The following is an 18,524-nucleotide window of genomic DNA, read 5'->3' as shown; positions in this document are numbered from 1 at the left end:
TTTTTCCACTTCCCAGGAAGAATTTGTGCAGCATGGAACCACTCACATGTTTTACCAGTTAGAGCTTTAGTCTTTACTTAATTTATCTGATAGTGTCTCTGTCATCAAAATGAGAGTTTATATAAGCCACTGATTTTGCTTGCTCTCTGCTATCATCTGTCTGTGCCCATTGCTTTCAATGGTGCAGTATCAGGCCCATAGTCACTAAGATATTTGAGGGTGTAAAATGTCTGTAGTCCCAACCAGTTTTTATAACCTCTCATAGGATTGTCTCAAGGAATTTTATTTAGCCTAAAATAACTCAGATTCTAGTTCAGTCATAGCTAAAGATATCTGTATAAACCTGCTGGCCCATGAGGATACTTCAGATTGAGTCATTGAGAGCCTTGCAGCCTTCTCAGGTTTTTTGGATATAATTTAATATTAAAGCAAGAAACTTCAAAATTTTATAAAGATAAGAATTCCCAAAAGTACAGCAGATTAGTTCAGACAAGAGGGTGAGATTTCTGCTTACTAAAGTTAAACCTCTTGTATTTTTCTAGTTTTCTCCTTTAAGTACCTGAATCTAGTTTTCTCCTTTAAGTACCTGGATCTGGTTGTACATTCAAACACTTATTTTTTTGCCACATTCATTAATGTAAATCTAATCAGTCTCTGCTCTCGTTTAGCAAGCTTCTTAGCTACAACAAAGCTAATGAGACATTTTTTGCATAAATTGAACAGTTATAACTAGAGATGGGCTGGAACCAAAATGTTGGATTCAAACACTCAATACTGTATTTGGACATATTTGAAATCTGAACCTTGATCAACATTTTGCAAACAACCCCTGTGTTTACAAGGGACTGTACCGAAACTCCTTAATAGTCCTGAATTGAGGGGTGTTCAGAATATTCCACTGGATTTTTGCCACCTAAGCCCTTCCCTAGTGACAACACTGCTGAGGTTAAATTTAGTCTAATTATTTTTGTGCTGGTGTGGTGTGACTGCTGCCAAAAATAAAAACATTGTTAATGCCTGCTGGGCAGGAGAGGATGGTGGACAGAAAATGGTTTTGGGATCAAATCGACTCCTTAGAGAAGAACTGCAGTTGCCAGGAATTTGGGTTCTTAGCATTTTTATGCCTCTGTCTGTTTTTCTAAGTAATGAATACGCTGTGTAACCCACATCAGTATGTGTTTCTTTGGGGATGGAGTGAAACAAAACATTAGCCAAGCAGAAAGGGCTGTTATTAAGAGAAAGTGCTTAAGGCAGCTGTATAAACTCAGTATACCAGGAGCAGGTGACCTATCAGAAGAGGAAACCCTCATATCCCAGGACATGCTATTATAGTACCTGAGTCAAAACATTTCACGTTTCACAAAAACAGACAAGTTATAATGTAGTGCAGCTCTGTATCACAGCAAAAACACCCACAGACCCTCTATGTTTGTAGCCAAGAGAGCTATCCTTACCCTTAGACATAATCTGATTCTCTATACAGAACAGATAGTGGCTTGTGCTCCTCAGGAAAATGAAAACGTCAGCTAGTCCCATGCACATGGAGACCAAGAAAGCCAGAGAGACTTGGGACTATGACTTCTCTAAGGATTTAAAAATGTATTTTCTTTGTCTCCTTTCATTAAAGTTTATTATTTACCTCTCATATGTTTATTAAATAAGGTTTATCAATCCTTACTTCCATTATATACATGCCATGTTTATTTCTCTTTTGCATACCTCTACCTTTTTACTTTTGCATGGTACCTCAATGAAACTGTTTGCTGATACCCAACATTTGTCATGCTGTATTCTAACTGTCCCTTTGCATTGTTTTATTCTTTGTTCAAGACCAAGAACATAATCTTTTTTAAAAGAAACAAATTAGAAAAAAAAAGTTCTGCACTATAATATGTGGGGAAAACAAACAAACAATTACGTTAGAAAAGTGTGGTGTTGGTAAAGTGGACATCCATCCATGATAACTGGACTTAAACTGGACTTATTAATTCATTTCACAGAGATTGGATGGTACAATTTTTGCTTACTACAGACAATATCTGGACTTGAAGTTGATCTGGATTGGACCCAGTCTAGAGATGAAAGGCTCTTTACTGATAATGAATAGAAAATAATGGACATTTTAATAGATGTGCAACCATAACAGCAAAGTAATTCATATATTTGAAACATGAAGCACACTCTTACACCGTTATGTCAGTTACTGCTTAGTTAAAGTTTGTGAAAATGTAGAGGTATTGTTAATGGAGAGCTTCCATTTTGTCTTCTGACTGCAAAAGTAACCTGAGAATTACACGAGGAAAAAAACCTAGTACATTTTAATAATGTAGGCTAGAAAAATAAGATTTCATTATCTCTTTTGAAAGCCATTTTAAAGGCCATGATACACATCTACTGGAATCAAAGACTCCTGTTGACTTCACTTGAGTTGGATCAAGCCTATATTTCATACTAGCTTAGAGAAAACAGCAGCAGTGACAAGGTGACTTTCATCACTATAGCCTGGGTCACTTGTAGGACGATCATGTAGATAATTAGTGAGTGATAACAGGATGCTGACTAAATTAAGTTTTTATTTAAACACTTGGGGCTAGTATGATTAACCTCTTATTTTTTTGTGAAATGAATAAAATGCTTTTTCATATCATTAGAAAACTCTAATAGATCTTCTACTCAATTCATCCAAAGCAAAACCTTATTGTTTTGTGCAACTTTACTGAAACGATAGAGGTTGTGACACAGGCAGTTGTAGACACAAAGTTGATAGTAATGAAGTAGATCGCTGGGCTGCTTGTAATGATTCCCAATAACAACATTAATCCATCCCAACACTAAGTACTCCATAAAGTCAACTGGAGTTCTACAGGTGGAATACTTGCAGGATTGGGCTCACAATTTGGGACTCTATCACTGCAGGTGATGGGTCAGAAGCTCAGATCAACCTAATCTGTGCTTAGCACACGGTACACCTGAGAAGAAGGGCATAGCTGACTCTGCCATCTTTCTGTTCCCTTGATCCCCAGGAAAAAAGGAGCCAGTGTGGCCCCTGGTGCAAGTTACAGCAGCGTCAGTGTTGCTTTAACTTGTGTAAGTTGGAATGGCTCCCTACAGGCCATGCTACCTGCAAGAATGCTGGTATGCCGGTACTCCAGCCACACCCTCTCATCCTCACACATTCCATACTTCAGAGGGGCCAAGAGCACATGTTGTACATCTATGCCTGTTCTATGCCACTCAGGGATTTCCCCAGCTGGCTTCTGCTTTGTTGTGCAGCTGGAATGGTTGCAAATATCTGTCCTTCATATCAGCGTTTCCTTTCTTTTGTACCACCTTCAAAGTACTTACTGGGATTTATATTGGTCTACCCATCCTATACATACTACTGTTTTTAGTTGGGATATACAGAGAAAAACAGCAATCTTTGATAACCTGAAAAAGAATTCCTACAATATATGCTTCTTGAGTTTCATTCATGACCTCTTCATTAAAATGACAGTTCTAGAACTCTGTTAAGAGCCCACTCAGAATGTTCTCAGCTTTTCAGACTATATCCATTCTTTGATGTCTTGTCCCAAAAATCAACAAGCTCACATGAAGGACCAAAGAATTATTTTCTGAGTTCATTACACCATTAAGTATTATTTTTTAAAAGGCCAGTTTAGACCTGAAATTTGATCTTCCTTATAATTCATAATCTGGTGGTGAAACCCTTGTAGATTCAAAATATGGATTTTTGGATTAAAATCCAATCACATTATCGTCACTATATATGAAGGATCTATGATGCTTTGTGCTCTGTTATGGAAGAGCCAGCAGAGGGTGCACAAGTTAACTAACAAACCATATACCCAGATTTATGCTGGCATTCTTGATGATACTGGTTCACAAAAAAGGAAGTACACAGGAAAGCCACTTTAATTTAGTGTTCCAGTAGAAACAAAAGGGAATATATAATTGAAAACTAAGGGGAAAAAAAGTGGGCATGAGAGACACTTGTTAATAGGCTTTCAGAAGGGCATTATTAACAATGAAGATTAAAATATGTAATATATAAAAGTATAATACATGTTAGGGTTGAGAAAGACATTTTGGGTCATCTAATTCCAGCCATGCCTCCCCTACCCAGTACTGGATTGGTCCCCTAAAGTATCATTTCATGCGATTTAGTTTTAAATGTCTCAAGAGGAGGCTTCAACTACTTCCCTTGAGAAATTATTAACTATCTTGCACTATCAGATATTGTTCCTTTAACCATATGTATACTCAGAATCAAATTGCATAACAGTATCCTCCTCAATACTTATGCAATGGGGACGATTGGGAGAGCTGGTGAGAACTCCAGTCAGTGTGCCTTCTTAATTTTATGGTTAACTTTGAGCTGTGTTAATCATTGTTATAACCATTTTGTGGATGGGAAAACTGACGTACAAGAAAGACTTTCCACTGACTCCACTGGGCTTTGGATCAGGCCCATAACGATTTGCCCAAAGTCACACAGCATTTCCTCATCAGACCTGGGAATCAAATATACAAATCTTAATTCCCAGTTTTTGATTATTATTATTTATACAACACAACTCTCCCAGACCTAGAAAACAAGAACATTTTATGAGAAGAGGGCAAATATTGTTTTCTCCCATCATTCCAGATATAGCCTAGACTAATTTCTTATAGTTATACCCGTAAGAAAAAAAGGGACAATTCTCATATTAAGAAAAAGCCCATCATGCTTTTGTATCTTGACCTATTTAAATATTTCATTGACGGAATCATAAACAATTCCATTGCCATATTGTGACACAAGCAAAATGCTATCAGAATCAGGTGGAGTTTTATACAATAAACTGAATATGTTCTGTATTTTTAGCACTTATATAAACACAGATGGTTTAGTCAGAGCCTTATGTAAACTGATGACAGTATGTTATGACAAGAAAATGCATGATATAACTTTAGAACTCCTGGTTTCCATCACTCTTATGTATCCTAAACAAACCAGATCTTTACATAAATTACCCATCCCTTGTAAAAATGCTTGGACTTTTCCTAGGCATTCTTATTTTTTTTCATAACCAGGGGCAAGAGTATATGGAATGTCAATAAACTAGGAAGAAAACGGAAGGCGCTGGAGTCTGGAGAAATGAACATAGGCTAGCGAGTCAAAAGAGCCTGAGCTTTAAACTTCACCTCGAGGTGACTTTCACCCTTGTGCAGAGGGCCTGCACAAAGCATATCTGTGCACTACGTGAGTCTCACTTAACCCCTCAAAATAGGGCTGAAGGCCGACTGGAGCAGTATATAGGCCTTGTGTGGTCCCTCTGCATGGGAGTGAATTTCACTCTTCAATGAGCACCAGATGAGCTCATTTTATAATAGAAATAATAATTGTAGAGTATTAGTTATATAGCACCAAAAGCATGCCTGGCGCTCTACACACACAAGAATAAAGACAAGGTCCCTGCCCCGAGCAGCTTACAAGCTAATGATACAACATACAGGCAAAGAATGGGAGAAGGAATGCAACAAAAAGCAAGTGAATAAGCAGCAGGTGTTTCTCTGTACATGTCCATAGGCATTTATCATTGTAGTATCAATGGCTGCCTATTTAGCACATATATCGTTATTTGTATGTTTTATCTTGATTTTTTGTATGTTTGTTTTATATCTTGTTGATTGTCAAGGTCTTTTTATTTTTATTTTTCTATTTAACATTTATCTCCAGGATAAAACATAAAAGGCCTGGCCTACATACAAAGTTGTACCAGTTTAATTAAAGGTGGGATTAATTAAATCTGTGCAAACCTCTGTGCGGACCCACTGATTTTGGTAAAAGAGTCTCTTTATTTATTTCTTTTTGATGTAGCTTAACTTGACTGGGAACAGGTTTAAGCTAAACTGAAATAAGAGTGTCTACAGAGGGTGTGCACTATATTTATCAGTTTAAAAAGCAATTTAAGTTAAAGTAGTGCAACTCAGCCCTCTAGGCAAGGCCTACATTTTACAGGTACAAGCTACACAGATGTAACCAGTTTTAGTTTGATAAAGAGTCCACACAGAACTTGCACTAGTTTAAACCAATTTATGCTAAGTCAGTGCAAGTTGTGTGTGTAGACAAGCCCAAAGAGCAATGGCAATTTAAGGAGGGACTTGAAGGAAGTAAGGATGGAGGCATGACAGACTGAGTAAGTGGTGAGGTTCTAGGAGGAAGAGGTTTTGTAGGACAAAGCATGAAGATGAGACTGGGAGAAAGTTAGTTGTGCTGCTTCGTGGGGCAAAGTGGTAAATAAGCAGGGAAATGAAAAGAGAGTAGGGCACAGAAGGATGTGAGAGACTAAATTGTGTAGGATCTTGAAGGCTAGAGCAGTTTGCTTAATTCTGATGTAGAAAGAACCCTGATCTTGCTCCCACTGAAGACAATAGCGGAACGTCCATTGACTTAAATGAAAACAAGATTGTGCCTTAAATCACTGTCTGAACAAAATGATAGCTCATTATTTAAGCTAATTAAATTAAAAATTAAAGTGTAGTAATTGCTGTGTATTTCAATTTTCATTATTTTTGTAAGATAACTGGGTAACAATTGAATTATAGAAGAAAGAACAATTTCTAACAAAATAATTTGTACTTAAAATTGATATAAAATAAGGACTACAGTAAATGAAGTGTAAACTACCCAGTGTCTAGCTACACATGTTTATGCAGAACATATTTTGGCATCCAGTTACATTTACCTAGGGCTCTTTGTATATATATGATTATTTGTTCCCTATTCTAGCAACACTAAAACAGTGAATCACAGGTAACATTCTGAAGCCAATAGCACTGAAGAAAAATTGGCCTCCCTCCATTTGTACTAATTTTAAAATGGATTTGTTCTAAAACTGTATCTTCTTAATCTAAGGAAAGAGCTCTTCTCCTTAGAACTGCTCTGTTATGATCACAATAGTACATGGGAATAAAAGACTGTTCTACTTAGTAGATACCCATTTTAGTGTTAGTGAACCTGCATAAATAAATTAGTGAAGCATGAGGATTTTTCAAATTTGCATTTTACACAGACACTGAAATAATTTCAACTAATTGCAATGGAGTTATATTTACTATAAAGTAGAACAAAGAACCTGCATCTCAGCTATATGGAAATGGAACATAAGAACATAAGGTCCATCTAGCTCAGTATCCTGTCTTCTTACAGTGGCCAGTGCCAGGTGCCCCAGAGGGAATGAACTGAACAGGTAATCATTAAGTGATCCATCCCCTGTCGCTCATTCCCAGATTCTGGCAAACAGAAGCTAGAGACACCATCCCTGTCCAACTGTTCATACCTGTGTTCTTATGGGATTGGTATCAAGGAAAACTGTACCCATTTATATCTTACTGTCAAACTGTCTGGAGTGGCTCAAGAGCATGAGTATCAACCTCACGGCAGACTGTTAAGAAGCAAGGCACAAGCCCCAAACTGGTTCATAGAATCATAGAATATCAGGGTTGGAACGGACGTCGGGAGGTCATCTAGTCCAACCCCCTGCTCAAAGAGTCCTAACCCACAGAGTCACAAACAGTCCCCTTGGGTACTCCAAACTATCTTGCCACCCGGGCAAGTTTGCCTTCAATAGATGGCCCCTTACACCAAAAAATCACAACAATATTCAGGTTACTCCGAGTCCCAAAGGACCAGTGTCACTTACCCTAGGTCAACTGCACCTCAGATCTTACACCAAAGACAACACTTGTAGCCAGTCCTATAATACACTAACTAAAGATGTATTAACTAAGAAAAAGAAAGGAGTTATTTACAAGGTTAAAGCTGATAAACATATACTCACAAATGAGTTACAGTCTTAAGTTCCAAAAGGTAGTAGAAGCTTCTATCATAAGCAAGAACTATATGTCCTTTAGGGCAATGGTTCTCAAAGCCAGTCCGCTGCTTGTTCAGGGAAAGCCCCTGGCCAGCACATCCCTCGGCCTGCGCCGCTTCCCGCAATGCCCCTTGGCCTGGGGCGGTGAACCACAGCCAGTCGGAGCCGCAATCGGCCAAACCTGCAGAAGCAGCAGGTAAACAAACCAGCCTGGCCTGCCAGGGGCTTTCCCTGAACAAGTGGCAGACAGGCTTTGAGAACCACTGCTTTAGGGCTAACCCAGGCCAAGCACTGGGGATTTTTTGCTTATGCTTAGTAATCCTCCCCGCTCAGAGTCCAAGCAGCATAAAGATACAGTTTCTTCTTGTCTGGGATTTTTATTCCCTTCCCCCAAAATTCAAGCTGATGGATGAATCCACTGCACATCAACTGTTCATGAGTGTCTGGGGGTGGGGGGAGCGATCAACAAAGTCTTTTGTCCTCTGATGTTCCACAGTGGTTTGTCTGGTGTCTATGTGCCTTTTTTTTCCCTGTCAGGCAGGATCTAACATCTCCTACAGCAAACTAGTATTTCACACTTGGTAATGCTTCTCTCCTGACCGCTGGTGAGTTACACAGTTACAAAGGTTTACAATGCGAACACTTAAGATAATTTTATAACCTGGGATACAGATATTAGAAGTGAGATTAATATATGCAGCAATTTACGAGCATTTCACAAAGCCTAAACACTAAACACATTTTTATAAATCTAGTACCTATTTTACCAATAATAACCCACAGGTGAGCCAGACTGGTTTCCAGCTATGCATTGTCAGTGTTCAGATGAGGGCTAGGGGCGTTGGCATCTGGTCTGCCAGCATCACACTTACTTCTATTGAAGCACTCTTGGGAGCTCAGGATATCCCAGGGCAGTAAAGCCTGCTGGCACTTCAGGTTGTTCCTGACTGAACAAAGGAGCAAACATATTTGAAGGAATGTCCTAGCCCTGGAAAACAATTAAGGGTTTCAAGGGTTTTAGAGGAAACCTGAAAAAAATTAGCAAAGGCCAAGACACAAGAAGGCAGAGAGATACTTACCTACCTTGCATTGGTATTGTGAGATTGAATTAATGTTTGTCAAGTGCTTTGAGATCTTCAGATGGAAAGTGCTATTTAAGAGCAAAATATTTTCAAAAACCAACAAAAGCAAGGACATTCTGACCTGCTCTTCTGCCAGAAGGTCTTGCGGCAACATCCTTCACAGGTCTGGAATTATAATAATCTGTTGTACAAAGAAAGTGATCCAGTTACAGTGAAACAATGACAGGTGGCTTCAATGAAATGGTGATTGGCACATTATAATAATCAGAGTAGAACAGAATATGGATGGCTCCGCTCCTCTGAAAATCAGACCACTTAGGTGCCTAAATGTGCATTAAGTGGCCTCACTGTAGGCATCCGGGTTTGAAGACTCTGGACTTTTTGTTTACTAAGCAAGGCATTACCCAAAAGGAATCACTTCCGTTACCATAGCAAGCCAGGATTGCTTGAGGCATTCAAAGATGCCATGGCCTAAACATATTAAAATGTCTAGAGACAGCCTTAGGACAGTGTGAAAAAGTTAACAGTGGATCAAGAAAAGAGGTATAAAAACTAACTTAGTCAATCATAGAAAAGCCATTGAAAGTTATTTCTTTACAATACAAAACTATAATCAACTTCTAATTCTGGCTTAATATTATGACTATAGAACTCTGCTAAAGCCACCTGGTGCTTGAGAACCATGTACAACTTCTTACTAGCAAAACTAATTCTTAACATGAAAAAGCTTTACCAGAATTACAGTTATAGGCCACTCTTCAGTAAAGCATTTATGTATATGCTTCACAGTAAGCACATGTTCATGTCCCATTGAAGCCAATGGGACTTAACCACATGCTAATAGTTAAGTGCACCTTTATGTCCATGGCCCTATCAAATTCTTGGCCATTTTTGTAAATTTCATAGTCATAGCCATTTAAAAATCTTGAATTTCACAGTTTCAGATATTTAAATCTTAAATTTCACAGTGTTATAACAATGCATGAATATGTATTTAAAGAGAGCAAAAATATAATCATGTAAAGCCCTTAAGTTAACAAAAGCAGGTGAGGGAAAAAGAAGTTCTGGTTTCAAATGTCATTAGTTGAATGTGAGCATGGAGCATCCTGCAACTGTGTCTTTCTTCATTCCCTGTCTCTGTGCTGAAAACACCTGTCTGTGTTTAGTCACAGCTCTCCGCATGCACGGAGTAGGTTGGAATTGTCAGACAGCGCTGAGCTAGCCTTGCAAGGTGGGGGAATCTGCCTTCCACTGAGATCCAAAACTGTAGCACAGGCAAAGTTCAGTCTGCTGCTTTTGTGATATTTTTGTAAGCAGGAACCTGCCGCCTACAATTCTTGTCAAAGCCAGGAATTGCATTAAGTGAGGTTAAATCCCCCATCAACAGGGGCATTTGTGCAGGGTCAAAAATATGCCCAGCTTTTAGGAGCCTTGCTGCAGATTGCTGAAACTTTTGAGCCATTTTTGCTACATCACTTGACTCTTCCCCATAGCAGTAATATTGTCCATACAAGAAAACACTTGCTGAGCACTGGCATTTAACTCAGCATTGTCAGAGTGATTTTCATTTGACTGAGCGTCAGTCCAGAACAGTACATACATTACTTTGTTGTGAGCTTTGTGGATTATGACATGTCAAGATTCGAACCAAATGATTAAGTCTATCAGTCCTGTGGCATTCTTGGCAATGAACTGAACTTCCTCATTCAGCTGAGCATTGTTAGAAGGGGTGGAAAGTTTTGTTAAAACCTGCGTTTTCAGAGACAGTGTGAGCTCTTCTGGGATGGACTCTCAGCAGTACTTGAGGTGAGCTGTTTGGTATTGTACAGCTCAAAATCAAGAATTCTAATGAGTAATTACTAGGTCTGGGGGAAGTGCAATTTTTTGTTCTGCAATTTCAGTTGCATTTGCAATGTACTGCCTGTATCAAAGTTTGCGGCCAGGGCAATGTTTAAAGATCTTTTTAATGTAGCTGGCCAGTTTATCAACTTTACCAAACTCGCATCTCCATGGCTCACTGACTAGAGAAATTATATGTGCATTACATGTAACATGGACAGCCTTTGGCATTAGACCTTGGAGAACCGATTTGAAAGATTTTGTCACGTTAAGTTGCATCGTCGCTTGTGAAAGCAGATACTTTGTCAAAGTCCACACCGTATTTTGAAACAGTTTTATTTATCACTTGAGAAACTGCAGTGGAGTTAACAGCATCCAAGTAAATGCAGTTGACGAGCACTGTTGTTAGCTTTCCTGTCTGTACATCTTTGGCCTGGTCAGAAATAAAATCAAACAGAATATGGTGTGCATAGTTGTCTTGCTCATCTGTGCACTCATTGGAAATAACTGCAAAAGATTCACATGAGTTAGAGACCTCATCTCCTCGAAATGTGTTGCAAAGCCTTTGGAAGATAGTCCTGTCGTAGCTTATTCGCACTTGGTAAGCAACCAGCATATTGTACATTCTGTAGAATGAATTCACGCAACTTTGGGCGATCAGGTTTTTCCAATAGTATATTAGCACTTGCAAATGCATCCACAAGTTCCATTATAGCTAAATGACGGGTCTCAGAGCTCTCAGTCGTCTTCTTAGAAAGAGAGGAAATTGTTTTGTTTTGTTTTTTTCCTTTTTGTTTCCCAGCAATGCACTGTGCTGCGGAGCCCTCTTTCTGCTTCAATGGCTTTCCGAGTTTAAGTGGTGCTGAACGATTGCCCATCATGCATGATCCAACAAAACACTGCAGCTTGTACAAAACAGTTTGTCACCTGGCATGTAGAATTTGGCTTCCAAATTCTTTCACGCGATCTGCTACAGCAATGATTGTAGAGCAGGGGTGGACAAACTACGGCCTGCGGGACCGTCCTGCCCAGCCCCCGAGCTCCTGGCCAAGGATGCTTGCCCCCGGCCCCTCCCCCGCTGTTCCCCCTCCTCCGCAGCCTCAGCTCACTCGCTCTGCCGCCTGCGCAATGCTCTGGGCGGCGGGGCTGTGAGCTCCTGGGGCAGCGCAGCTGCAGAGCCCGGCCTGACCTGGTGCACTGTGCTGCGTGGTGGCGGCAGCGGCGTGGCCCAGCTGTAGCGCCGCCAGCCACCAGTGCTCCAGGCAGCGCGGTAAGGGGGCAGGGAGCGGGGGGGTTGGATAGAGGGCAGGGGAGTTTGAGGTGGTGGTCAGGGGGCGGGGGTCTGGATGGTGGTTGGGGGGGAAACAGGGGATTGAATGGGGGCAGGGTTCCCGGAAGGAGGGGGGGGTTGGATGGGGCGGCAGGGGGCAGTCAGGGGTAGGGGTTCCAGGGGCAGTCAGGGGACAGGGAGAAGGGGTGGTTGGATGGGGAAGGAGTCCCGGGGGGCCGTCAGGAATGAGAGGAGGGGTTGGATGGGGCAGCGGGGGTCTGGGAACAGTCAGGGGACAGAGAGCAGGTGTGTGTGGATGGGGCAGGGGTCCCAGAGCAGCCGTCAGGGAACAGGGGGAGTTGGATGGGGCAGGAGTCCCGGGGGGGGGCAGAGAGGAGGTGGGGGCCGGGCCATGACCCCCTCCCCTAACAGCCTCCCCTGGGCCACAATCCCCTTCTCCTAGTCCCCCTCCATATAATTTACAAAACCCGATGCGGCCCTCAGGCCAAAAAGTTTGCCCACCCCTGTTATAGAGGATTTTGATTTATTTTGGACACTCATTTAAAAATACTTTCACTTGTTTCACTCCAACAGCGGAGAGAGTGGGAACTGACCTGGCAAAAGAGCTAAGGCCTGGTCCACACTGGGGTGCAGTGTCGAGGTAAGATACGCAACTTCAGCTATGGGAATACCGTAGCTGAAGTCGAAGTATCTTATCCCGACTTACCTCCCGTCCCCACCGCTCGGGATCGACGTCCACGGCTTCCCCGTCGACTCCGCTACCGCCACTTGCTCCGGTGGAGTTCCGGAGTCGACGGGAGCGCGTTCGGGGATCGATATATCGCGTCTAGATGAGACGCGATATATCGATCCCCGCAAAATCGATCGCTACCCGCCGATTCGGCGGGTAGTCTGGACGTACCCTAAGACACAAGAAGAGACAGCCACTGCCCCGAAAGAAACCACAAGCTGCTATGCCAAGCACGGCCATGAGAAGGCGCTGAGCTGACCCCCTTCACACCTCCTTGCCATAGACTGTGAACTTTGAACAATAGCGTGGTGGTAGGAAGTGGCCTAGGGAGGGCAGCCTTAAGGCACCCCTGGTGTCAGACCTTTGATTGCCCTTACAGGGCCATGGACCAGAGCCCAGTGGAGTGGGAGGGCCTGGGCTCCCCTAACAACCCCCTACCCTGCATGTTGAAGGGCCTAGGCCCTGACCACTAGGAAACATACACTATGAGAGCAAACCATCACAAGAGCTCCTAATTTAGATTTTTGCCTTTTTTTTTTACTCTGTTAGTGTCTCAACCGTTAACAGATTTTCTTTTCCCATTTAAAAATATGAATAGCATTAAAAATGAATTATTTATAGTTGAAATGCCTGGATAGAGAGATTGCATTATGCCTAAGGCTATGATTTTGGCACAGAAATTGTAGTGAATTTTATGGCAGAGGTGTGGGAAAAATAATCACAGAAATGTCACCAAATAATGTATTTGTCACTACATCAGCATACACAGAAGCATAGAGGGGGTGCTGAAAAGTGAGGCTCAGAGAGAGGATTGGAGAGCAAGCCCATCCTGCACTCATTGCAGCTCTGACTCCTCTCCAGCAGGGCTGGACCTGGCTTCCCGCTCCCAGCATTGTGACCTGGTGCATGGGTAGGGCCCTGCCAAATTCACGGCCATGGAAAAACACATCACAGACCATGAAATCTGGTCTCCCCCCAGTGAAATCTGGTCTCTTGTGTGCTTTTACCCTATACTATACAGATTTCATGTGGGGAGATGAGCATTTCTCAAACGGGGTCGCAAGGTTTTTTTAGGGGAGGTCACGGTATTGCCATCCTTACTTCTGCTCTGCCTTCAGAGCTGGGTAGCCGGAGAGCTGCGGCTGTTGACCAGGTGCTCAGGTCTGAAGGCACCATCCTGCCAGCAGCAGTGCAGAAGTAAGGGTGGCAATATGATACCATGCACCCTTACTTCTGTGCTGCTGGTGGTGGCAGCTCTGCCTTCAGAGCTGGGCTCCCAGCCATCAGCCACCGTGCTCTAGCCATAGGCGCCAACTTTTCCCGGTGCCGGTGGGTGCTCACACCTCTCGCCCCCTGCCCTGATCTGACCCTGCCTCGCCCCTGCCTTGCCCCAACTCTGCCCCTTCCCTGCCCCTATTGGACTCCTTCCCCAAATCCCTGCCCCGGCCCTGCCTCTTCCCCGAGCGTGCCGCCCTCCCCCTCCCTCCCTCCCAGTGCTTGCTGCCGCAAAACAGATGTTTCGTAGCGGGAAGCGCTGGGAGCTAGGGGGAGAAGCAGCGTGCTCAGGGGAGGAGGTGGAGGTGGAGGTGAGTTGGAGCAGGGCACCCACCAATTTTTTCCTGTGGGTGCTCCAGCCCCGGAGCACTCACGGAGTCGGCACCTATGGTTCCAGTTGCTGAGCTCTGAAGGCAGCCACTGCCAGCAGCCATGCAGAAGTAAGGGTAGCAGTACTGCAACACCCCTACAATAACCTTGTGACCACCCCACTACTTTTTTTTGGGGGTCAGGACCAATACAGTTACAAGAACGTGACATTTCAGATTTAAATAGCTGAAATCATGAATTTTACAATTTTTAAAATCCTATGACTGAAATTGACCAAAATGGACCGGGAATTTGGTAGGGACCTATACATCGGGTTGCAGTGCCTCTCACGTTTGGCTTGTCTGCCCCTCTATAGATGGAGACAGAGGAGCACACAGGCCAAATCAGAGTGTGACTGTAACCCCATGTGCCAGGTCGTAACGCCAGTCAGTTTGGGGCTGTCAAGGTGCGTTCACAGTCATTTCTGAGATTTCATGTATCTTATTCAAATTCATGATTGCTGTGACCTCTGTGACAAAATCGTAGCCTTAATGAAACCCAGTATCACTAAATATATGGAAACAACAATCTAATGAAAACCACAAAGCATTTATTTCTCTTATTTTGGTTGGAACAGAAGCCAACTTAGCTCTGTTTATTTATAGTCTTTTCGTGCATTAGTATCATTAGTGAAACTCCAGGAGTAATATGTGTTATCTTGTTAGATTATTCCTAGAGATTCGTTAATTTGTTTTCTGCTGTTGGAGTCAGCAGGGGGAGCTCACCAGACTTCACAGTGAGTAGTGGACAAGCGTCGGGACTGCACGTGCACAGTATTGGTAGCTATTTGTCATTTTGTTTTCACAGCCTTGTAATTCATCCTCCCTTTGCCTCCCATTGCTCTTGACAACCACACCTTTGTGTTCTTTTGTGTTGGCATCAAAAATGTGCTTGCTAGATCACTGCTCTCCAAAGTGCTGTCTGTATCACTCACTGCACTGAGGGCACCAGAACTGTCACTTTACTGATGTTCAGCTTGATTTAGTTTCCCTTCTGGCTTTATTTCTTTTACTATTTTTATTCAGTGTTATGAGTCATTGTTCCTTCAGGAAGTGAAAATTAGTTTCATAAGGGTGAAGTAAGGCAAGGCACCACGAGGGGGAAAACATGGAAAAAATCTTTTAAAATCATTTTTAATCCTCAAGTTATTAATATGTATTCCCAATCTCTAACACCAACTTCATTTAGCTTATCTGGGATTTAAATATATTTAAGGGGACAGTTGGCACCTTACTAAACTTAGTGGGGGTTGTTGGTTGGCCAGTTCGCAGTACTGGGAAGGAGAAAGGTTGATGGAAAATCAGGACCCTGGGACTGACAGTCCCTCAGGGGCAATGGGGAGAGGCCAGTGCTCCAGCTCAGCATGATTGACAGGGTGGGCAGGCTAATGAGAGAGTCAGGAGGCCAAGGCATGGGAGTGGGGGTTCCCATCCTCTGTGTGAACTGGTGTTCCCTGGGCCTGGCTGAGGCCCAGGCTGAGAGCGGGGGCAGAGCCTTGTTGGCCAGGGCCAGAGAGAAGCAGCCCAGGGAGCAGAGCTGTCACCTGTGCTAGGAGAAGAGCTGCAGCATCAGCATGGGAGCTAGGCAATCCGGAGCCAAGTGTGGTGAGCAGCCAGGGAGAGTGAGGGGGACTGTAGCAGGGTGGTCACCCTGCTCCGGCCCTGAAGGGCTTAAAACAGCCCTGGGAGGGAGCTATGGCTCAGAATGGCTAGGCTGATTGGCAGGGGCAGCTCTAGAAATTCCGCCGCTCCAAGCAGGGCGGCACGCCGCGCCGCGCCGCTCGCGCCGCCCTTCCCCGGTCCCGTGGCCGGGGCAGAAGTGCCTGCGGACGGTCCCGTGGTCCCGCGCCGCCCTTCCCCGGTCCCGCGGCCGGGGCAGAAGTGCCTGCGGACGGTCCCGTGGTCCCGCGCCGCCCTTCCCCGGTCCCGCGGCCGGGGCAGAAGTGCCTGCGGGAGCTCCGTCCGAGCCGCGGGACCAGCGCACCTGCCGCAGTCATGCCTGCGGGAGCTCAAGCGGAGCCGCGGGAAGAGGGGACCCTCCGCAGTCATGCCTGCGGCAGGTCCGCTCGTCCCAGGGCTCCGGTGGACCTCCCGCAGGCATGACTGCGGAAGGTCCGCCGGAGCCAAATGCCGCCCTGCCAGGACAATGTCGCCCCACGCGCCTGCTTGGCGCGCTGGGGTCTGGAGCCGGCCCTGCTGATTGGGGAAGCAGCCACAGGTGTGGCCAGCTCAATTAGGGCCCAGCTGGCCCTGTGATCCAGGCACTCAGAACAGAGATACTCTCTCGCAAGCTTCTTGAGAGAGAAGGACCTGGCTGCCTGGGAAGCAGAGAAGGATACCTAGGGTGGAGCAGTGCTGGGGAAGGGCAGGGGAGCTCCAGCCTAGCTAAGCCCCAGGCTGCAGGCTGAGGTAAGGGCCCACAAGGGTACTAGGGCTGCAGAGAGGTGGCCCAGGAATAGACAGAGGCAGCTGGTCCAACCCTCCCTTGCTGATGATGAGTGGTTTATAGACTGCAGTCCTCCCCAGGGAGCAGGGGCTAGATGATGACTGGCAGTAGTCACTGAGGCAAGGTGGGGATAGGGGGTCTGGGGCTCCCCTGGGAGGGGAGACCCAGAGATGGAGGGGTTAGTGCTAGGGGAAGAACCCTGGTATATAAGGTCACTGGGGTCTGGGAGGGATATGGGGGGCCAGTGGCAGGTGAGGCATCAGCCAGCAGAGGGTGCTCTGGAGCTGAAAAAGAGCTAATTCCCTGGACAACTAGCAGGAGGCGCTGTGCCAGTGAGTTGTCTGCCCAGGGTCCCTGTGGCAGGGTGAGGGCCCAGCACAGGGAGACCCCACCAGACGGGGGGAGAATCATAACCCCGACAGGGCTGATGCTGGGAAGAAGGGACTTCCACCTAGATCCTGAGGGTGTGTGGCCCCTGCCAGAGAAAGTCTGATCTGCTGCATCCATACAGCACTGCCAGGGCATGTGAAGGAGGCTGGAGACACGTGAGGGACAGACTGTGAACTTCCCTTACATTCCAGAGACTGCTGGTTGTGATGTCCCTGTACCACAGAGTGGGGTTACATGTTTTCCTTTTATCCTTTTCCATTTTTTTAAAGTAGTTCCTGTTTAATAAATTGTATTTGCTTTGAACTGTATGTCAGGGAAGCATCCAGAGCAGCGAGAGCACTCTGGAGTGGGGACACCCTAGCCCCTGCCCTAAGTAACCACAAAAAGGTTGGGGGTCGAGACCCCCAGGATTCCTGGGCCCAGCCTTGTCGGGGTTTTGAGGACTCTGCAACCCAGGAGAGTGGAAGGGGAATGGTCAGGCAGGCCTTTGGGTAAAGGGAGTGGGAGTGAAAACTCAGATCTCTTTGCTAGCCCATTTCACCAGGATAGTGTATAAGCCGGGAAAGTTCCTCACAATAGCAGGACCATTCCCCCGCTTACATATAAGTCAAATTCGGGGCCTTTACTTCTTCCTATTTAAGGTGTTTCATCTTGCTTTGGTTCTCTGTTAAACAGCTCTTCCATTAGCAGCTGCAGCTTCTTAAACTGCAAAGTATGGGGGACTTGTTTCCATCTAAAGGCAGATCCACATACAGGGTTTAGGAGCCCCTTAAGGAATTTAGCTGTAGCTCAGGTCGCGCTTTTTAGCTCTGAAGGTTCTGGCTCCAAACCCCACTGATGACCCAAGCAGGGTTTCTGTATCATGATAAAAATGTCACCTTACCTTGTAATGTATACCAATGACTGGCAGTAATTAAAGAAAAATATCTTAGTAAAATTATTCTCCATATTTGATCTAGATTTTTATCTGGGGCAGAATGTATCCAAATCTGTTAACTTTCATCACATTTGTTGACTGACATAGCTTAGCTCTATCACATTTTTTTTTATTTCTCACACAATTCAGCATCTGACTACACTTGCCACAAAAAATTATTTTCAGATTTTGACTTCAAATTTCAGCTACATGTTTAAAATTAGTTATAAAAATATTATTTTTCTACTATTAGTGCTTCAAACAATAGATTGTGCTTTCTTCACGTCTCGTAAAAAAAATCAAGACAGATTTTGAGTGGCTTTAATAT

This window comes from Mauremys mutica, chromosome 4, assembly GCF_020497125.1.
Source record: "Mauremys mutica isolate MM-2020 ecotype Southern chromosome 4, ASM2049712v1, whole genome shotgun sequence".
NCBI classification, from domain to species: domain Eukaryota; kingdom Metazoa; phylum Chordata; order Testudines; family Geoemydidae; genus Mauremys; species Mauremys mutica.
Note: the sequence above shows the minus strand (reverse complement) of the source record.